The sequence below is a fragment of the Coturnix japonica genome, chromosome 2 (assembly GCF_054131305.1).
Source record: "Coturnix japonica strain WE chromosome 2, WE-NBRP24, whole genome shotgun sequence".
In the NCBI taxonomy this organism is placed as follows: domain Eukaryota; kingdom Metazoa; phylum Chordata; class Aves; order Galliformes; family Phasianidae; genus Coturnix; species Coturnix japonica.
Window position 1 is genome coordinate 116024019 of NC_140664.1, and position 23111 is coordinate 116047129.

Here is a 23111-nt window from a genome sequence, read left to right on the forward strand (position 1 = left end):
ATGTGGGAAGAAACTATAGATCACAGTGTCATCCAGTAGAAAGATATAAAGAACTGACAGATGCTGGAGTGTATAATGCCATTAGAAATGGTAATTAGTAATACAAACTTTCTCTATTCTTTGTAACAACATCTGGCTGAGCATCCAATAAACTATACAGTATAAATTATGCTTAAATGAATACGGTAGATGCAGTGCTTACGTGGAGACTGTGATTCTGTAAAGATATTCTGGCATGTTCATTTTAGTTCTCAAGTCTTTTGGAAAAGCTTTTACTTTCTTGTCCAATTATTTAAAATATTGGGTTGGAAGCCAACCTAATCTGATTAAAAATGTAGATTTTTTACAAGGTATTTTTATTTAGTCCAGTAGAACAAATTGAGATCAGAATTTTACCTTATGAATTGCTAAAATGTATATAAGATAAAATATATTTATTTAAGAATATTGTTTCAGACAAGTATTTAGAATGTATATTTTGCCTTTTGGTTTCAATGCAAATGATGCCAAGATTAAATCCCCTACTAAGTTTTTAAATGATTCACCTCAGAATTTACTTTAGTTGTTCCAGCCTGCTTGAGGAACTTGTCTGATGTGATTATTTGTTGTCAATGTTTTTGTGGAAATTGTGGACTTATGCTATTATTCTACTAAAATTTGTACAGATTACTTTGCTGCTTTTTTGCTTATATCAATAATGCTTTATTTAAAGTCTAAACTAGAATGACATTATTAGGTATAGAGCAAAAGTACTAATAGAAATAAAAGCTGTTGAAAATAGGCATACATGCACCTCTTTGAAGATGGCAAAAGTAATATTATGGTTCTGAATTTTAATTTGCAAGCTGGCAACAACTGGAGTCTGAATTTTCATCAGAAAAGTACATCCAAATCTTTACACAAAAGTGTATTCTCTCATTTATATCAAACATAAGTTTGGTGTATCTGTGTTATGTTATTTATTGTTATTTGAAAGAGGTAGAAAGACTTGTTGGAGTTCAGAACGCATAGTATTGTGTGTGAGCAATGTTGTCTTATTATCTGAGAGCACTTTTTCCAATCTTGACAGATTCATATTATTATCTGGAATATTGTTTATAAAGTCATGATACCACAATTTATTTCATGAATTTGAAAAACCTGAATACCAAAGCTAAGATGAAAAGCTAAGCCTCCAAACAGTCTAGTTAACAAAAACAGTTATTTGGTCAAATTTAATATTAAAAAATACATACATAAGCAATTTTCTTTAATCGCTGAATGTATCATTTTTCTTGATTTAAAATTTCACTTTTAAATTTTCCTTTCCATTCAGTTGTAATAGACATTGAATGCTGTCCAATTGCTCTACTAATTTCTGTGCCACAGAAATTGGTCATTTCTGTTCATAGAAAATTTGGCCCTATTGAAAAATGATGAATTATACCGTTTGTGGAAAATAACAGTCTTAGAGAGCATGCATCATTAGTACATTCATTCAGTCTGTAATATTGCACCCTTAAAATGTATAATGTGTGAATACACTACATTTGTAACTTCCTTCAGATTATAATATTTTTGTTCAGTATTGAAATACTGGAAACTTTGGAGTTGATTCCTGCCTACAGAAATACTTAAGTCTTATTCACTTTCATAGAGTATGCTTGAAAACACATGTTGTATTCAGGAACTGGAAAAAGCAAAACAGGACTAGAAGTCTGCAAATAAATGAAGACCAACAAGCTAATATATTTCAGAACACTGTTCTATTTATTATTATTATTATTATTATTATTATTATTATTATTATTATTATTATTATTATTATTATTATTATTTTTCTTCTGTGCTACTGAAATCAATAAAGTGCTATATATTGAAGTTATCCACAATTGGTACTTCATGAGGTCTTCAATATATGTTTTTAGGAAGAACCTAATTCCAGGTAATAACTGAGAGCACTTCCTTGAAGAAGTAGCAAAACGGAAATTGAGGTCTTTTTAATTATTTTCAAATTCCCATAACTCCTTCTCTAAGATCTGCTAAGTTCAATTGTTTGGAAAGATGTATTTATGTACATATACTTTTTAAGAAAGATACATTTTGACCAGGTTCAAATAAAAAAAAAAATCCCAGAAACTGGATTGTTTGTCTGTGGTTTCACTATTTCCAAATTGAAGTTGGAGCAGAGAAAATATATGCTTTAGCATTTCTGTAAGCTTTTGCTAGAAATTTTACAACACACTAAAAATGCATACCAGTGTAATAACACACTGGAACTGATGTTGATGCCCCAAAGACAGGGACCATGCTTTGGCTTCTTGAAGCTTGTCCATGTTACAATTTCAAGTGAATGGATTTAGCAGACTGCAGGACACAATAGTCCTCCTGACTTTGACATCTCAATGATGGGCTGCACCAAGTAGTGGTAGATAGTGACTGATTTTCTCAGTCTTCTCAGGGAAAATGCCGCTGTTGTCCTGGATATCATATTTATCATCAAAATTATTCTGATGTAGAGTCACTGCAATTCCTGTTTGCTTCTCTGAAGAAGGGTGTAGGTATGCTTTCCTGTTAGTAACTTCTCTAAAATGCAAATTTGCAAATGGATCCATAATTATTATTATTATTATTTTAACTTCCTGCTGATTGAACTACCACAGTTATGAACAGTGTCAAACACAGACTACTATGAATTGCTCAGTGCCCAGTGAGTCATGCAGACTAACTGTCATGGTTTGTAGACCCCAACACTTATAAACCCATATACCTGTTTATTCACATAAAATACAGAATTTTAAAACAAATGAGTTGGCACAGAGAACTGCCAGTCTCAGCCTACAAATGTACAGTTAAAATAACTACAACAAAAATATGTGTCTGTAGCACAATATTTGCTTAGTTGAGGTCTTAATATGAAAAGGCTCCGTACTGATGAAAATAATATTAAAGTATTTAATACTCTGGCTTTATTAAGACAATCCTTCCCTTCTTCTTCCTTTTTTTTTTTTCTTTTTCTTTTTCCCCTCATTGTTTCCAAATCCTTTCTTTGAAAAAGTGTTTCTACTAAATATAATAGCAGCTTGTTTTCAGACAGTACCATCTTCTGGGACAAGGCTGTTTCTTCGCTCTTCAGAAGATGCCACTCTGCTTTCAATTACTATAAAACTGTATAAACAGTTCAGATGTTTTTGGTGTTACTAGGAAGAATTGCATGTGCATCTTCAGAGGCTTTCCTGCAAATGCATCTTGCCTTATAATATAGAAACTCAGAAAATAATTTGAGATCAGAAAATATAGAAAATTTTCTTTGAATTTTCAATGCTATTACTACTTAAAATTGCTATTAGGCCAATGGAATTTCTACAGTGTACATTCATTTTAAAATTAAAATATTTAGTTTTCTACTGTTTCTAGAATTTGAACTTTTTGTTCATTGAGAATAGACAAAGAATGCATAGGGAACAGCAGTATAAAATACTACTGCCTATTCTGGGTCTCTCATTATGCCTCTAAATATTACCTGTTTGATACAGTCTGAAGAGAGATCCAAGATCATATATTTTTTACTACCTAGAAAATTGTCTCAATGTGATCAAGAATACAGTGAGATGCTAGAGTTGTATTCTTCTGATCAGAACTTAGTGATCAAAAAGTAATGATCTGGTTTACTATCCTTTTGCAAGGCTTAACAACAGGATATTCTTAGTTATGCAGTAAAAGGTCATACCAAGTCATTCATTTCAAGTTGTCCAGGGCAAGGCAGACTCTCACCTACAACTTGACATCCTCCTCAGGATAGCTTGTCAGAGGTCAACTTACGTACCTTATTAATACCTACCTGATCTGAAACTTTCTTACCAATAGAGGTACACATGAAGTGATGCCACAAAAATTAAGCTAGTACAAAGAAGCAGGGGGATTAATATCTCTGAGGCCTCTGAAGCCAAGGGAGAATTAGAAGAGTAGACAGTGAAGAATCTTTCTATGTCTCACTACCTATCTCACTATTTATTTCTGTATGTTTCCTAAAAATCTATTATTTTTAATTCCCTAGAAATCTGAAGCAAAATAGTTTTTTGGCTGGTTTATTTTTTTTTTTAATAATTAGAATAATGTAAATGTTTGATGTGAATGAATGTAAATGAACTTTGCATTTCATTTTCAAATATAGTGTTAGAAGAGAAAGCCATCATTGCTCCTATCATAAATTAATTTTGCCAGTAGAACAGAATAATCTCAGCTTCGGCTGAAAACTCAGATCCATTCCTTATTGAAACCTTCATTAGAACATTAGAGTGCACACAACAGGAGGTGAAATTATTCTGTTTTGATTCCCCCTTTATACTATACTATTGTGTGCAATACAGAATCTAACAAGATTGTCTTAATCAGTTACTCCATCATTTAGCATTGTGACCTTTATAATATTCCCTTGGCTTTTTGTGAGAGGCAGATGTTAGTATCATTTGTTAACTATGCTATATGACTGTTCCTTGCAAAAAAGCCAAACAGTATAAACTCTTCTTCAAAGAGAATATTTCTGTTAAGACTTCATCTTATTTTTGTCAAAGACAGCAGTATTTATCAATAAATGTCAGCTTTCCTTGGGTACTGAATACAATTCTATCTTTGGATCTATGAGAAGACAAAGAATAAAATATAATTGTTAAGATGTGCATTTATTTTTTTTAAGATAATTACATTGAATGTATTAAGAAAATAAAAGTATTATGGGATTCATAAGCATGCTTATTCCCATAAAACACTACTATATTGTTTCTGTAAGACGTTTAATTTTGCAAAGTATACTTAATGGTTAGTGCTAGGGTATATTTACCATGAATCGTACAACTAAATAAGAGCTTCATTAAATGTATTTACAATATAATTAAGGAGACAATAAAATGTCACTTTTTAACTGTTTTGCTACATTAATATAATATAGATCCTAGCACCTTCAGTAGCATAAAATGAATTATCAGTGACTTCATTACATTGGGAATGTGATTTTCCACTTTGTAACGATGACATGGTGGAAATTTGCCTTAAAATACTGTTTTTCTGCCATGTGAAAGGTATAGAATTACCAGTCAAAATACACTGAAATCTGATTCCCTGAGTTTTCAGGTATCACCTTCTTTTCTTCATGAGGAAAACAGCTTTTATAATTAAAACAGTTAAACCCAGTAGGTTTTAATGACTAGTTAATAAAGTGTGTAATAAAGTTGTTTCTTAAATGCATCTAAATAGGAAATCCTACATGTGGAACCACTCTCTTCCTGGTAAAGTTAAAAACCTTGAGTTTAATGGAGCATGTCAAAATAAAATTCAGCACTATGAGTCTTACTGAGTTTACAAATCACAGTTATATCAGTTGGCAGGGAGAGTGGCTTTATGCGCATTCAGTGTTAGAGCTACTGCTGTAGGGATCCTGCTTATTTGTAAAAAAAAATTAAATTTTGTTCTTATTGTGCACAGTTCTACTCTGTCATGCTATCTAGTGGTTAAGTCAAATCATGACTTTCTCACTAATGTTTCATTCTGATCAGAGTACATAGGAACTTATATGTTCTCTGTTTTAAAAAGACAAAACACCAAGTAAGACTTCTCATTCTCTTTTTATCTTCTTGAGCATAGTTTGTTGTTCTTTTTTTTTTTTTTTAAGAGAATTTTTCTGAAAACTAATTTAAAATGAAATAATGATTAGTGTTCTTCGTATGGATGATTAAATAGAGTAAACTCACTGTTTTAACCAAGAATATCAGTGTATTATTTGTAGATAGCAATGATAATCAATCACCATAATGATTCAGAAGCCTTCGGTATTTTAAATTCAACTACTTTACCATTTATGAATAGCTGTTTTGCATAATGCTCTTTCACTTCTTTTAACTATTCTAAGTGACCATTTGTCTTCCGTGTGTACTGTCAAGTACATTGAAGACACTTCTTTTTATGTAGCATTATGGAAAAATCATTATATATAATTATAAATGGAGCTTCAGTTAAAAAACCTTAATGTTCTGGCAGAAAGTGTCGGAAGATCTGAAATGGAATGCTGAAGCTTGGAGAAAATCATAGAGCGATGATGACAGGAAGGAAAAAAGAGCAGTGACTAAAGGAATCTCTGTCAGCCTACAGGTTGACTATATGTTTTTCACCATTTGGGCTACAACTCAAATGGTATTTTAAGTTTAGATATATTATAAGCTAGGAGAATTTTCTTTGTAGCATTAAAATGAGAGAGAGAAGGAGACAGATGGGGAGGGGCAGAAGAAAGGAATCTTTATCAGTCCTGTCAATACATACCAATCACATGAGAATTTTATATGAACATTTCTATTGATTTAGAGCATACTGGACTTGATTCTGTTTTAGAAATGGAATGCAAGTGTTTTCTGGAAGTTTTTTTGGCATTCTGTAGTAATAAAATTCCAATTCACCCATTTTTATGCTAAAATGTCATGAGGACACTAGTTTGAAGCGAAAAAAAATCAACTCAAAGTGTAAAAATCATGTTTTACATTGTACTTCACTGGTTTCCAGTCCCAGTGAGCCACACAACCCAGCAAAATGCATCTCAAATGTAGTCTTAGAGAAGTAAGCCAAAACATTTCTGAAGACAGTCAACATTCTTAGTGACTTTGGATCCCTGGCAGTGAACTAAAATTTTGTGAAAGACCTTAAATAACTATCATGAAAATGCAATACTGTGAATCCCTGATGTAGACGTACCTGAACATAAAGGTACCACATTAGAAAGCAATATGAATGGTGGCAAGTGATAATGCTTATGATAATGCTTTAGTAGACAGAGTCTAGTTTCACTTCAGTTCATGGACAAATTATCTTATCTCATGCAGTTGAACAGAACTATGCCAATCAGAAATTGCATATACATTTGCTCCATTCATTGTTTAAGTTGCACCTGGTTGCATCTCATGGTATGGACCTCAACATAAAGAACCAGTGTAGGCAATACTGTTCCAGATCTATCAGAGTGCCATTTTCACCCCAAAATCATATAAGTATTAATGGAATTTGTATTTTACTCTATAAAACACTTCATATGGAAAAACATGCACACATGATAGCAGAGGTATTTGAATGTGAGGCAATTCTATCTCTAAAAGACTGAGTGAAGAAAACATATATCTGTAAACAAATCAAAATGATTGAAAGAATTTATGATCATAGAATTTGCCAAATATCATTCTACATCATACAGCTGCTTGATTTTAGAGATAAGGGGGGAATTCATTGGGGTTATATTGGAGAAAAAAATATCAGAATTGGCAAGATAAGTATTAATGAATAATTAATGAAGCTCTGCTATAAACACATGGCAGATCCTTTCAAATAGGTATGTGTATTTATGTGATTATGGTTATTTGTTTCTATTTGTGTCTGTGTTTATCATTTTTAGAATGTTTTGTAATGCTTCATGGGATACTGAAGAGAATGAAATAATTAAAGATCTTGTCTTTTCATGAGTAGATCTGTTCTTCAGTGTTGTAAATATCATTAAAATTTCAAATATTACATTATTTTTGCCTGCAAATGTCTGCAGATGGTAAAAAGTAGTAAAATTAAAAAATAAGCAGAAAAACAAGTACTGAAATATTCAGTCCAGAAATACACTAGGTCATCTAGCAATGTGCTTTTTGTAGTGAAAGTCGCGGTAAATGTTTATGGTGTAATATCTGGCTGTTATTGTATATGATCTTATCTCTTTTGATATTCTTGCATTTCAGCTATGCCAGTCAAGATTTTTTTCAGCTAAACAGCAACAAAATTACATTATTATCAAAGGCGTGGGAAGAAAAGTATTTTTCCCATGCAAGATTCTTTATCAACAGAATAAAACATCAGTAAAATAATAATTTTCCATTTCCCCTTGCCTCCAGTCTTCAGTAGACACTGAACTTAACCTATTAGAATCTAAGTGCAAACTACAAGTATGCACTTGAGAAAACTACACATCCAACTTGCAGCTGAGGGTGATTTTTTCTTGCTTAGTAATAAATGTTTAGAAATGATTAGGTTTATAATTAAAGTGCTGATGCAGCTATAATTGTAGAAGCATATGCAGTATTCCTATAAATATTGCAGCAACTGCTGTGGCAGACTTTGTCAAATATTTTGTATAGGGCAGCTAGGCTGTGGTAGCCGGTGTGATGGCACAAATTATGTCGAGGTCTGCTGATCAGCTGCCTTTTGAAGTTATTGTTAAACCTCTCTCTTCTTCAGCTAAAACTGACATTATCTTTATGCTCTATCATAGGGGTATTGCTTGAAATGAACAATCTCAATTTAAGTGAAACACACATCTAGCTTTTTGTAAAAGAACAAATGATACTTGACAGACCTTGCCCCTGACATTTAAAATCACACCGTAGCTGATGTTCTTGACATATACAGGACATCAGAAGAGGACTGAGCTCAAAAGAGCTAATATTGCTTAAAGTTAGTCTGGGAGAATTAGTCTACTGTGTATGCTATAAATATTTACAATTCTTATGAAAAACCCAAAGGATACATATTAAAAAATTAAAAGTTGTGTTTTCAAGCAGATAATTATCAGCATAAACTTGTTTGGTGCCCTTACAAACATGGACACTATGAATACTGGAATAAAATCAAACCTGCCTCATACCCAAGTAAATTAGTGTTCTGTATTTTAGCCTAAAACTCATTTGTACTGAAGATATTATTTTGGCCACTGATTGCATGAACATGATATTAATTACCTCAAGGCAGTGATAAATCTCTTACCACGTACAGAAACTATTATTTAAATTTTCAGAAGGTGCAATGTTGAGGGAAGAACAGGATTTTTCAAGGCAATGAATGTGATTGTTGTTAGAAAAAATAAAAAAAATAAAAAGTTAGGTAAATTACAGCATTTGGACTTTAACCCAAAAATATTTTAAATGCAGCATGGACTGTTCATGTCATTCCAAGTAATGGTTGCTATAGGTGACCCAGAAATGAAACAAATCATGGCATTGTAATTTAAAACTAAAACAGCGGGCAAAATATTTCCTCTCAAGCCTGTTGTCTCAGAAGTAAATGAAAAGGTCGCGAGACTTTCCATTTACTTCTGAAACAACATGGACTGCTTGAACTCGGGAACATATTAATGTTTTTACCACAGATTTCTATTACATGTCAGGAACTCCATTCCAGGATATCACAGTGGAGGTGATGAAAAAAGACAGATGATAGAATGAAATGTCTAGACCTAACACGAAATAATCAACTATCTTTATATTTCCACTTTACATGCTATCAGGAGTCCTGATTGTGTTCTATAGGTGGTGGTATTTCACCTAAAAATAACAGCTGCTGCAAAGTACATGGTTGTCCACATAGTTACAGTTCAAAATGCTAAGAATTTGCATGTGATTGAATAAGCCCGTCAGAGCAAAGTGCTACATTTTTGTATTGAAATAAACAGTGGCAACCTAAGACAGACTCACACAGTTCATGACTAAGATTTACCAATAGCCACAGATTTAGAGAGCAGGAGATGAGGGGGCTGAGAAGTGTTGCCCATATCAGGACAAATTCCTGTAACAAGGAGTATGCTCACAGCAGTAGCGTTCTGAGTAAGAAAACATTCAACAGTTGTTCCCAGCATGGTCATCTGCAATACGGGTCACAGTCTGGGTGGATCTGATGCAAATGCATATTTGCGTTGTACATCTGAATTAAATGTACACCAATTTTGATGTTAGATTTGTCTGATAATTAAAATTACAAACATGCTTTGTAGACTATTCTTAATTAATACATCACTATTGTATCTTAGTAAATTCAATAATTTTGGTAAGCTTGCTACACTTTTTTCTGGTAGTTAGCCTGTAAGAACAAGTACAGAGAGTGTCAAAGTAGATCAACTTGAAAAGTCCTCCTGTTTTAAGATCAAGAATCCTATACAATTCGGAAAGAAAAATAAAAGCAAGTTGCAATGGAAAACATTATCACAAACAGAAATTGGTGAATAAATGCTTTTCTAAAAGCGTCTCCTAGTTGCCAGTCCTTGCTGAAGTTGCTCCCAGAGTGCTCTCAGTAATACAGATGATTGTAGTAAAACAGCATAGTGAATAAAGTCCACAGCCAGCACACAGAATTTCAATCAACGCCACCTAGCTTACTTTTTTTATTAAAAGAAAAGTCACTAGAATGCCTAGATTCCCTCACAATGTGTCTTCATTAAGCCTCTGATTTTGCCAGGTCCCTTACAAAGGGAGCTTGAGGTGTTAAGGGATTTTGAAAACATGCAAGAGACATATATAATAGGCTAAACTAAGCCAACTAAAGTTTTTACATAGAGAAAAACCTGAAGTCTTTGGTACTGTGGAACTTGGCAATCAAGCAGCAGGGAAATCCTTTACCAGTAATTATTTTAACATTAGCCACAATCAGCAAGAAAATAGCAGAAAGTGCTTTTCTTCACAGCTATGCCTTCCACGATGCACTGCTGTGTGCTCTTTCTTCCAAGCTTTAATAAGAAATATGATGATAAATGGCATCCATTGCTAATATTTTTAAGGCAGCCAAGATTAGAAGACAGATTTTGTTGCTAATAATTTTGTACCATGCCATATTAGACGTGAGAAATTAGAATGTGTGTAATGACAAAAAAAGACCAAAGGATAGGAACCACTGTCTTTGGGAGATGCTTTTTAAGTCATAAATACCAATTCTTCTTATTTTTGATTCTACATAGCACCACAGCTATAAACAAAGTTCCAGAGCTAATTCCCTGCCTCTCTTATTTTTTGTCTTCTTAAACACACTGCTATATATTTGTAGATTATTAGTGCCCAGTACAGTAAGTAGAAGATCTAGTGCTTCCTCTTCATTCATTTGTAGACACTGTATGTATTAGCTGTATTCATAATTAAACCTTTGTGGAAACAGCTACGTATGAAAGCAACATATGTAAATCGTTATGCTGTTAGATGACCACACAATGCATTTAACTTGCTTAATAACAGATTGTATTAGCCATAGGCAATTATTTTCAACAACAGCAGGATCTCCTGGGAAGCTGTGCCTGATCTTCCAGGCAGGATAAGATTTAACTTACCACAGTTCAACTTGAGACTTTGTGTGTGTGTGTGTGATATTTTTCTGCTTTGAATATTTGCTGTAGAGAAAACTTAAGGAAGAAAACAGAAACAACTAGAAAATCACATGCCTACATCTACAGCTCATGTGCCTTCAGTTTAATTTTACATGGAATTCAATGCATTTCCAGAGTTAAGACTTGATTTCACAAGAGCTTACTTTGTCATGTTGCCTGTTTTCTGTTCAATACCATGGTTTTCTTTTTAAGGCTTTATAAAGTTTCATAAAAAAATAAATAATGTTCCAAGCAATATTGCTACCAGACTTTTTATTTCTGTATAAATGTTAACAGCAACAGTTGACAGCAAAATGAAAACAGAGTACAAAAAAATGAAGATTAAGAGTCCTTCTTCATAATTTTAGGGGTTGTCAACAATTTTTTAAGTGAAAACCAAAATGTATATGGGCATATTCCAAAATGCTGGGTGATTCTTTGATAATTTTGAAATTGTAGATGTGAAATGCACCATGCTGACTAGGGTATATTTTGTGAAAGGCTAGAACTGTGTCATAGAAACTTTTTCTGAGAGAATGGTGCCTGTTTTAATATTGTTATGAACCTACAGACATTTTAAAAAGTACGTATGCTACCACAAAGGAGCTGACATTTCACTAATACAGATTTTCACTGAGATGAATAATATGAGTCAAGCAACATAAAGCAGTTTGAAATAGCTAAGAAAGTGAATCAGAATTTTGAACCATGCTGAATAGCACCCTTCTGGGTTAGCTTCGTTTCTAAGCCAAAAGTTCATCTTTGCTTTAACAGACAGAATTGAGTGTAATGCTCTGAAAAAAAAAAAAAAAAAAGGCAATTTTAGTAGGCCCAATTGTTCTAACTACATTGCCAGATGGGATTAGAGGGGCTTTAAAGAACTGGAAAACTGTGACACCTCCTGTGGTTTGCAATAAATCAATCAATGAATGTGTAAATAAATAAATAAAATTACTCCAGTCCCTTTAACAATAGAATCAATTAAATCTAATGTGTCCCTGTTAGGAACCAACCTCTGCAACTAAAATAAAGTACTTAAAACATGAGAAGCTGTGACCTGTATTTTTCCTTGTACTTCAGAGTGGTGAGGTGCTGGAAGGGGCTTCCCAGGGATTTGGTTGAGTCACTGTCTTTGGAGGTATTCAAGAAATGTTTAGATGTTGTACAGAGAGATGTGGTTTAGTGGGAGAATATTGGTGGTAGGTGGCCAGTTGGACTGGATGATCTTGGGGGTCTTTTCCAGCCTTAGTGATTCTGTGATTCTTTTATTTGTTCCTAAAATGAGGCAGGGATCCAGAATTCCATTTCAGTTTTTCCATAAACTCTTTCTTCATTACCTTCATTGACCAAAGTATTAAATCCAGAGCATGCTGCCCAGATCCACATCATGTCATTTCTTTCAATGGGACCATGCTTCTGAATGAGGTTCCCATCTTTCTGAAGATCATTTTTAAAACTCACCCTAGTGTTAGCCTTGTTGCTTTAAAAATGCAGACAACTTCTTTGGAGACTCAGAAATCTTTATGTCATGTATGCTATTTGCTTTTGGAAGTCCTGTAAGTTAGAATCATAGAATCTTAGAATTGCTCAGGTTGGAAAAGACCTTAAAGATCATAAAATCTAACCATAACCTAACCATATTACCCTAACTCTAGCAGCCCTCCTCTAAATCATGTCCCTGCACATCACATCCAAATGGTTGTTAAACACACTCAGGGATGGTGACTCAACCACCTCCCTGGGGAGCCTATTCTAGTGCTTAAGTTCACAGTGTTTCCCATATAGTCTGTTCACAAAACACTTATTCGAGCAAGTTCCCTTGATATTTCTATTTATTTACTAGACTAAATCAATCAGAAAGAGTCCATTATTGTCCACAGTGACTATGAGAAACACCAAGCATTCTGTTACTTCAGTAAGATACATCCCTGTAATTTTCTTCACCAGATTGATGCAGCTCTTCTTCATCTGCCCATGATGTACTTCAATGACTTCATCTCACTTCAGTTTCCACTTAAGGCCACTGCAAAATGGCAAGCACAGGTAGAGAGAAATATCTGAGTCTACTTTACAAGGAAAAAGCCTGTGTGCCGAAACTTGGTATTTCATCTTATGCTTTTTGATTTTCATTTTCTTAAAAGTAGAGATACTGTATCAGTCTAAGTGCTCTATCTTTCCTACACAGTGCAACAATAGGCCTCAAGTATTAAAAAACAGATAGGGCCAAGTGCACAATTGGGCAATCGTATTATGATAATTACTAAAATATTGGAAAATAGGACTCAGATAAGGGAAGCTGAATGACTGAGTTTTCCTTCTAGTTTAGCTATCCTTAGGGGAGGTTGGAAAACCCTAGACATGAATATATTTTTATGTCCCCAAGGTTTACTAAGCTGAATTCACATGGGATTTTGTATTGCCTAAGGAGTGTGAGACAATGCATATCACACCAACACTTAAATGGAATTATTCTGCCTGAGATTTCTTGATGTCTTTAAAGAGAAAGAAATATGAGAACTAATATGAGGAAAGTGAAAGCAATTAGGATATATTATATTACTTACCGTTGTCTTGTCCAATGAGTTCAGTGATTACACCAAAGTAATGAAACATAAAATAAAAAAAAAAAACAAAAAAAAAACACCAAACAACAATAACAACAACAAAAAACTCCTTTAAAGCCCAGATGCGTTATGTTGTTCTGGTTTGCTTACCATACTTAACATGAACTGAGAACTGGTATGCCACCTCACTATTCTGCTCTGTTTTAATGGTGCACTTTGTTTTTCATGTCACTTTTTGTTTCATCACTGTAAAGTTCTCTTTTGTTCATTAAAGATGGAGACAGGGCTGTTAATTTCCTTTGCTGTGCACTGAGGGAGAGGTGACTGCAGTACTGATAGTCTGCCCTGCTCTATAGGGAAACCCTACTGTTCATGAAATCATCCCCCTGAATGCAAGCTAGTGTCAAATATTAACAGTGAATTAAAATTGCAGGTAAAAATAGTGACAGTGGCATATTCCTGTCACTGGGTTTGACAGGAAATTTATTTTGCTATAGCTGAAAAGTAATTAACCTCCACTGTGAGAAATTCTATTACTAGTAGCTATTCTGCCATGCAAAGTACACTACATGGAAATGTTACAGGCCATCAAGCAGAAAAGGCAGATTTGTCTGCATTTTAAACTAAAGCTCCCACCCACCCCCATTTTCCATTCTCATTCTTCCTCTTCCCTCACTCTATCTGCACTGAAGCCAGAAATTGAGATGCACATGCTGTAAAAAGAAACTAGTCTAAAACATAAGGATTTTCACAAGGTATTTACAAGAGTTAATTTCTCTGTGTGTGTGTGTGTATGTGATAAAAGAAGAGTGTTATAAATAACAAATCCAAGCCTTTATGGAAGGAATTTAGCAATGATCTAGAATGTCTTTCCAATCACACCTTTGGTGTGGACACATACAGGAAAATGTCAACACATCAGCTGACAGGACTTCTGTCATCTGGTCCTCCATTACACTTCTTTGCTACTGGTAAAAGTACAATCATCCTCTTTTGATAAAGAAAAAAAAACAAAAACCTGACACTCAGAACTGAGACTGTATGCTGAGAGGAGAAGTTAAGCTTTTTCAAGTACATTTGATGATTTTACTTAACAAAATGTGACTGCAAAGCAGAAGGAGCCTGACATCTTCTCTGTGAACTTTTGCCTGACTAATGAAAGCAGCATTTTTGGAAACAGGTAAATCAAACTCTTCCCTCTGGAATCAGTGTCTATTGAAAGTCAATATGCACGAGAGAATCCACCAGTCTCTCTGTGTGACAGGGGTAAAGCTGTGACGAAAACAAAAATTTTTTGCTTTTTTTGACTGATCTGGTTTCATCCTTGTACCATCTATGGTTATACTATGAATTGGTTGTGGTGAGTATTGCATTTTCGAATCAAAAAAAAAAAAAAAAGAAAAAAGAAAAAAAAGAAAAGAAAAAAAAAAAAAAAAAAAAGCAAATATACTGAAAATTACAGGGGAATACAATTTTTTCCTGCTACAGACTAATGATTTTGTCCAATTGCTTTGCAAGTCACCTTTGTGAGTGACAGGTGTGCATTAACAGCTTGCTGTCCTCCTCCTCAGGAAGAAGTGGTGGCTACCACACTGCAGCTGTAAAATGACTTCAGCTTAATAATGGTCTATGGGAAAAAAAGTACATCTTTAGATTTGCATTTTAAAATGGCAGTGCACTCTGGGATTCCAGATTACTGTTATTAATGAAGGAATGTTTAATGCCTTTTTAGTAGGGATTTCTGAACCATTCTCCATTTAAAAGAGATTTCACTTCTCTAAAAAAAAAAAAAAAAAAAAAAAAGAAAGAAAGAAAAAAAGAAAAAAGAAAAAATGTTTCTGGGAACAAATAATTGAAGTTTACAATGTACCACCAAGGAACCTATTCAGAAGTCTTTTATTCTCCTTTTACAAACCCTCTGTGATAAAAAATCAGAAAATGTATGCACTAAAAATGAGTAATGGACCATAATTGGGCTTTCTAATGTTTTCCATATTAACAATGACTCCCAAACCACCTCCAATCAATGTCTGAAGTCAACAGTTTACCTTGGAGATTTATAAACAAAGCAAGAAAAAGTTGAAGGAATTGGCCTAAGACAACAAATTACAAAAACATGAACACTAGGAGTCTGGCATTTAGTATGATACAATTTTGAAACCTATAGAAATGAATGTAGCAAGGCTACTATCATAGGAAAATGCTTTCCACGGTGCACCCATGTATATACGTAAATATATGTAATATGTAAGTATATATATTCATGAATTATTTTTATGCAAGGAACATCACTGAAATCTTTAAACATAAATAGTGGAGCTTTTATCTAAATTGTTTTTACATTTAGTCTTTGTGCTTATTCAAATTTAAGTTTCAAAATTACACTTTAAGCAGGCTATTGGTGATAAAATAAATCTATCCAGAATGGATTATTACTCAAAAAATATTCGTTATGTATTTTGAATAGAAGGGCTTCTTCATGCAGGTAAAACTAACACATATAATTTCCCATGGTTGTTTACATAGGAGTCAGAGTTTTACTGATGATTTGGAAAACCAGTGGGCTGCTTGAGCATTGTCAAAATGTGTATGCTGCAGTTTACCTCTTCTACTTTTGTCATAAACACAGTGAGCTGGGGTTTGGGGTAAGAGACATACAGAAAACAAATGTCTCAAGCACCTCTGCTGACACTGTGATCCCCTTTGTGCAGCAGGATAGTTCTTAGATTTTTCTCCATCAGGAGCAATAAAACAAGACAAATGCAACTCCCTCCCTACCATCTCATTTCCTTTTTGTCTTTTAAAATTCAGGCATAACACTTTGGGTCATGCCTTTGTTGTTTAAATTTTCTTGATGGACTCCCATTCAAATCCAATAAAAGGATTGGAAACAAGGCGTTTAAGATGTTTTTTGTAAACTATGTTATTTCCTAACAATTCACTATCACATTGTGACCAAGAAGTGATCAGTTCTGTATCTGAGTCCTAATTATCAGCACTTTGAGCCCTGGAATGTCTCCCCTAATCTCCAAAATTTACTGCTCCCCAGTTTTGGCAAGACTTTCCAGTTTAAACCATTTCCCCTTGTTCTGTTGCTAGATGACCTTCTGAAAAGCCTCTCCTCAGCATTCCCGTAGGCCCCCTTCAGGTACTGGAAGGCCTCTGTATGCTCTCCTCAGAACCTTCTCCAGGTTGAAAAACTCCACCTCTCTCAGCCTGTCCTCATAGGGAAGGTGGTCCAAACCTTTGATCATCTTTGTGGCCCTCTTCTAGATATGCTCCAACAGCTCAATGTCCTTGTGTTGGGGACCTTAAAACTGGACACAGTACTTCATATGGGGTCCCATAAGAGCAGAGTAGAGTGGCAGAATGACATCTTTTGACCAGCTGGGTCGCACTTTTCTTGATGCAGCCTAGGAGGGCTGGAGCACCTCTCCTGTGAAGAAAGGTTGAGGGAACTGGGCTTGTTTAGATTAGAGAAGAGAAGGCTCCAGGGAGACCACATTGTGGCCTTTCAATACTTGAAGGGAGTGTATAAACAGAAGGGGGAGCAGCTGTTTACAAGGGTGGATAGTGACAGGACAAGGGGTAATGGATTTAAGCTAAGGCAGGGGAGGTTTAGGTTGGATATTAGGAGGACATTTTTCACTCAGACTGCAGTGAAACACTGGAACAGGTTGCCCAGAGAGCTTGTGGATGCTCCATCCCTAGAGCTATTCAAGGCCAGGCTAGATGTGTCTCTCGGCAGTCTGGTCTAGTGGTTGGTGACCCTGAACACAGAAGATGGTCGAAAAAAGATGAGTATTATTATCCTTTTCAACCAAGACCATTCTATGATTCTATGATTACGGTTGGGCTTCTGCGCAAGCACACACTGCAGGCTCTTGTTGAGTCTTTCATCAACCAACACCCCAAAATTTTTCTCCATGGGGCTGCTGTCAAGACATTCTCTACCTGATCTGTGTTTCTGCTTGAAATTGCCCCTACACAGGTGCACAACCCTGCAATTGACTTTGTTGAACTTCCTGAGACTGGCATGAGAACACCTCTCAAGTCTGTCCAGGTCACTCTGGATGGCATACCTTCCCTCTAGCATGTCACCTGAACCACTCAGCTTGGTGTCATCTCACACTTGCTGAGCGTCCCATGTCACCTGCAAAGATGTTAAATGACACCAGTCCCAGCACGAATCCTGGAGGAATGCCACTTTTCACTGGTCTTCACTTGGTTGACTGCAACTCCCTGAGTGCGACCATCCAGCCAACTCCTTATCCAGCAAGTGGTCCATCCATCAAATTTGTTTTTCTCCAATTTGGTGACAAGGATGTCATGTAAGACATGACAAATGCTATGCAGAAATCCAGGTGATGACTTCAGTTGCTCTTCCTTTATCCACTGAGGCTGGAACTCCATCATGAAAGGCCACCCTAAGTATATATTTAAAAAAAAACCCATATAGTACAGCAACACAAACTTCTTTATATAACTAGCTACAGTACAACAAAATAAAGTAAATGATAAAAAGTCAATTTTTATGCTAATAAACATAATGTACCAGAGGATTATATCTAAAAACTCTGGGTTGGATGTCAACAAAACTCAACGTCTTCAATTCTTTTTACATTTTAGCTAAAGTGAATGTTGATTCAATATATTCTAATTAAGATATATTTATTTTGAAATGAAAGATTACTATCATAGATGTGAATATTTTAAAAAGTGTAAAAGACCAAAGTGTCTTTACATAAGCATAGTTCTAACTTCATGAATTTTGAATCAAGTAAACCACCAAAGCTAAATATCTGGAATCAGAGATCACTTTTATTAATACAAACAAACTCCTTCTGTCTTAGAAAAACAATTCTGTAAGGACGAAACTGTGTAAACACACACTTCTGCTTCTCCAGATTCTGGCTTAATTAACCTTTTTCCATGCTCTTCACTGATAATTAGCCTCTGCTTCCATAATGGAAAAAGCAATCTCTGCAAATTGTGCTTCAGAATTGTAGGAACTATTATGACTGTGCTTGGGTTTTACAACCCTTTAGATGAAAAATATATGTACATTTGCTTTCAGGAGGACACTTCAGATTTATTCATTTTCCAGCATGTTTGTTTTGTTACTTATATTCCTTACTGCAATTTTCATCCCATTTCTACACCAGAGTGCTACAGATAGGCTTTCAGAAATTGTTTAGTGTTAACTGTAGATACATGACAATGTGGGGTCATCTAAGACTAGGACATGTTAAAGAGCATTTCTTCTTTCTGGTTCACCACATATCCCCATAAACAACTGTATACATTAAAAAGGAGACACTGTGATTCCGAAATAAGTAGTCTGAACTAGAAGAGACTGGTGCTGTCCATGAGAACAGACCAGAATCGAGAAGAATTACCTCATGACACATGAAAGAATTGCTCGATAAAGAATCAGTAGAGTATCTTGCTGAAAACCTGACACAAGCCCTCAAAACATATCAAAAGTGAATCACAAATTTCTGTGTACAGACATTGTTGGAATATTTACCCACACAGGTGAATGTGGGGTTTTAGAAGCATCTAAATTTTCAGAACAAAAGATCATTTACTCTAATGGAAACAAATGTAAGTAATCTTTTTGGTCACCTTTCTTTCTTTCTTTTTTTTTTTTTTTTTTAGTTGCCAGCTACGAATTCTAACACTGGAAATAGAAGGATTACTATAACACTACAGAGTAAACGACAGAAATGAAAATTAATGATATGTGAGGGGTCCTTCCAAAGTTACACTTCCTATTTTATTATGCTGGTCCACAACTGAATTCCTTTATGTGAAAAAATTTGCAATGATTGACACTCATCAACACTTGCTGATTGCTTATAAAGACCAAACAGTGGATGTGAACACAGTGAAAGTTGGACTGAACAAACTAACACTTTCCTAACACCCAGATAGCTGTGAAACAGTGGGTCACCTCTGCTGGTGCATTTATTTACAAGCACAACATGCAGACTATTGTTCATCAGTGATGAAAATATATGACTAATGCTGGTGACTATGTTGAGAAATAGTTTTTTGTATCTGAGAATTTGCACTATCAACTAGTGTTATTTTATACCTTGAATCTGTTGTAATCTCTATGGAAGTCACAGAATGTCAGGGATTGGAAGAGACCTCGAAAGATCACCTAGTCCACTCCCCCTGCCTCAATAGTCATTACTTTCACAGAAACCTATGTAAGTAGTCATAGAGGAAGATAAGTGGAAATAGAATACTCACATCAAAGCCTATGTGCATTATATTTTTACTTGTAAAATAATGAAAGAAGAGCTTTTATACAGCAGCCAAGTGTTATGAATATTATCTATGAGAATGCAGATAGAAAAAAATATCTCAGCATATAATTATACTGCAAGTCCTTACTATCCAGCAGTTCACAGTGTAGGTGTAACACTGGGTCTCTTTATACTCTCAGACTATATAGAGTATTCTAGTATTCTGCTTTGGATTCCATTTTCCTTTACAGGGCAATGTCCATTTTCTGAAATATCTGTGTTTTTTAGTATCAAACACATTAACCTAGTATTACAAATAAACTCCCTACTCAAGTCGTTGATTAAAAATATTGTTAAATATTTCATTAATAATCAGGTTATGCTTTGTACATCTGTTGTCTGACTCTGTTTCAGGGTGATCTTTTTATCAAGAAGCTACATCCTGCCTCCTATTACCAAGGTTATTCCCTTCTGCTCCCTCCATATTTCTTGCCTCCTTATAGTGGTTACATTCTCTTCCAATTACCTCAGTACTAGTTTAAAAAAACAACACTATTTTATCTACACTGGAATGAACTACACTGCAAAGCACACAAAAGAAACCTACACAGACAAAAAGACCAGGTATTCCTGCCATCTTTTTCAGTTTCAGCAGAGCCAAAGCTTGGCCTACATATTTCTTCTCTATTTATTACTAGAATAAGAGTAGATAAAGAATTTGTTTCCAATCCAAGTCTTACAGTATAAAACTCCAGCTTTTTTAGAAAAAAACACACTTAAAGGAGAAAGAAGTGATTCTGCAAACAGAAAATATGGGAGGATTAAAAAAAGGCATGCATTTTGTGCAACTTCTCTATCTGAGAGATTTTTACTAACTCTAGTGTAAACACAAACACACAAAAAATGTTTAAGCTGGCACTCCATTAGAAATTAGCAAAGGAGAGTGGGGAATGAGGATCTGTTACAGAATTTCATAAGGCATCATGCTCACCACTCTTTTTTTTAGAATATTTTCTTCTCTTTAACAATTATATATACAGTGCTCTGAGTTCACCTGATAATTGTCTGCATCATGCTGGAACTGAGTTACTTTTCTCCAGGACATTCAGTTTTTCTTCAATTCTTTTTCTTTTACTACAGTGCAATATTCAATCTCTGAATTGTTATAAGCATTTCTTCAGTAGATTCTCCTCTCCTCTCCTCTCCTCTCCTCTCCTCTCCTCTCCTCTCCTCTCCTCTCCTCTCCTCTCCTCTCCTCTCCTCTCCTCTCCTCTCCTCTCCTCTCCTCTCCTCTCCTCTCCTCTCCTCTCCTCTCCTCTCCTCTCCTCTCCTCTCCTCTCCTCTCCTCAGGTAAGGACAGAGTGTGGGGGAACATTAGCATAATGTTAGCTTTCCTAGAAGTGTCTAAACATCCACTTGCTGTTGGGAAGTAGCAAATTAACTCATTGTTTTATATTGCTCGCATACGTACATAGTTTTTGCTTTACCTAATAAGCAGGATTTATCTCAACACACAAGTTCTCACACTTTTACCTTTCCATTTCTCCCTCATCTCCACCTGGTGTGTGAGTGGCTGCATAGTACTAAGCTGCTGCTGGGGTTAAACTATTGCCTTAAACATTCTCTGAGATAACTTCTCTGTTCCCATACTTAAACCAGGCAGGCATAAGTCACTCATGCTGAAGCTTCTTCAACAGATAAATTCTGAGTGTATGAATGTGTGTGTTTGTGTGTGTATGCATTCTGACACAATTTATAAATTATAAAAAAAGATTAAGCATAAATCAAGCATAAGTTAATGTGTACATGACTGTGATTTTTTCAGAATAGAAAAATACAATTTAAACCTGTCAGAGAGAAAAGAATGAAATTTTGTTATAGTGATATACATATGTGCAACAAAATAACTGAGATAAACCATATACCACCACCCTCTCTGACCTTTTTAAAAATATGTTTTGTTCCTCTTTCCCCATGTGCTAGAACTGGAGGACTACAAATTCTCATGGCAATGTGAGCAGTAGACCATACACATAATGCCGTACTTAAGACTTCCTGCTTATCTTTCCTAAGCCTAGCTGGCAGAATGCTTTCAACTTCTTGTTTGATCACTGTAACTTAAATCAGAGACTTTCAATATGATCTACAAGTTATCCTTCTTGCTAATGCATTTTGAAATGGGTTATACTTAGGATATAATGCAGGCTATGACTTTAAATGGATGTTTTAGATAACTACTTTACAATTGCATGAGCAGATGGTCAACAGAGGGAAAAATTGGTTATTTCATTCCCAAGAAATGAATGCATATCTTGCCAGTCTCTCAGGATGCTGGAAGCACCTAGCATTTTCATCATAAGCTGGGATGTGCTTACATCAGTTTTTAAACTTCTTTGAAGTGCTGTCCACAGCAACTGCCTTTGAGCCTCACACAGAGCAGCATCTCAGTGCTTGCTGGAGGCTTCACTGTTTACTTGCAGTTTCTAGGACACTACACAATCTTCTGCTAGATGACTTGCACTTCTAGTAGAAAACCCCTGTCATATATATTTATTTTACCACTTTCTATTGCTTAAGATCTTCCCCACATTAGGTAATCGTGCAGTGGTCAGCAAAAAGCCCACAGATTCTTTCATACTGATTTCACTGACAGTTAGAAAAGGGCTTGCAGAGGAGAGGGAGAAAATAAAACCAACAATGCAGAAAAATCAGGCAACAAAGTGATGGAGACATGTTAGGAATTGATAAACTTAATGGTCTTTTGCTAGCTAAATGATTTTTAATCTATGAAAAATTAAATACATTATTATCAATATTAAAGAATTTGTAATTGTCTAAAATATCTAAAACTTGCAGTTTTTGCATTGAAAATGAAGGTAGGCATTAGAGGGAATATTTTTATGATTCAAAATGGAATCATATCAGAAATGCAATCAATTGTACAAATACATATAAATAATTTAGGTTATTTTACATTCTGGTAGAACGCTGCCTGAGTAATTACTTTCCTTTTGGAGGCACAGGTGTTTCACTTAAGCCTATATTTAAATTATTTTCACTATAGCTATTATTTTAGGATGTAAATATGGTATTTATTAAGTACTTTTTTCTATACCATTTTTTCATTACATACACAACACTTCTATTTTATTTATTTATTTATTCATTTATTAT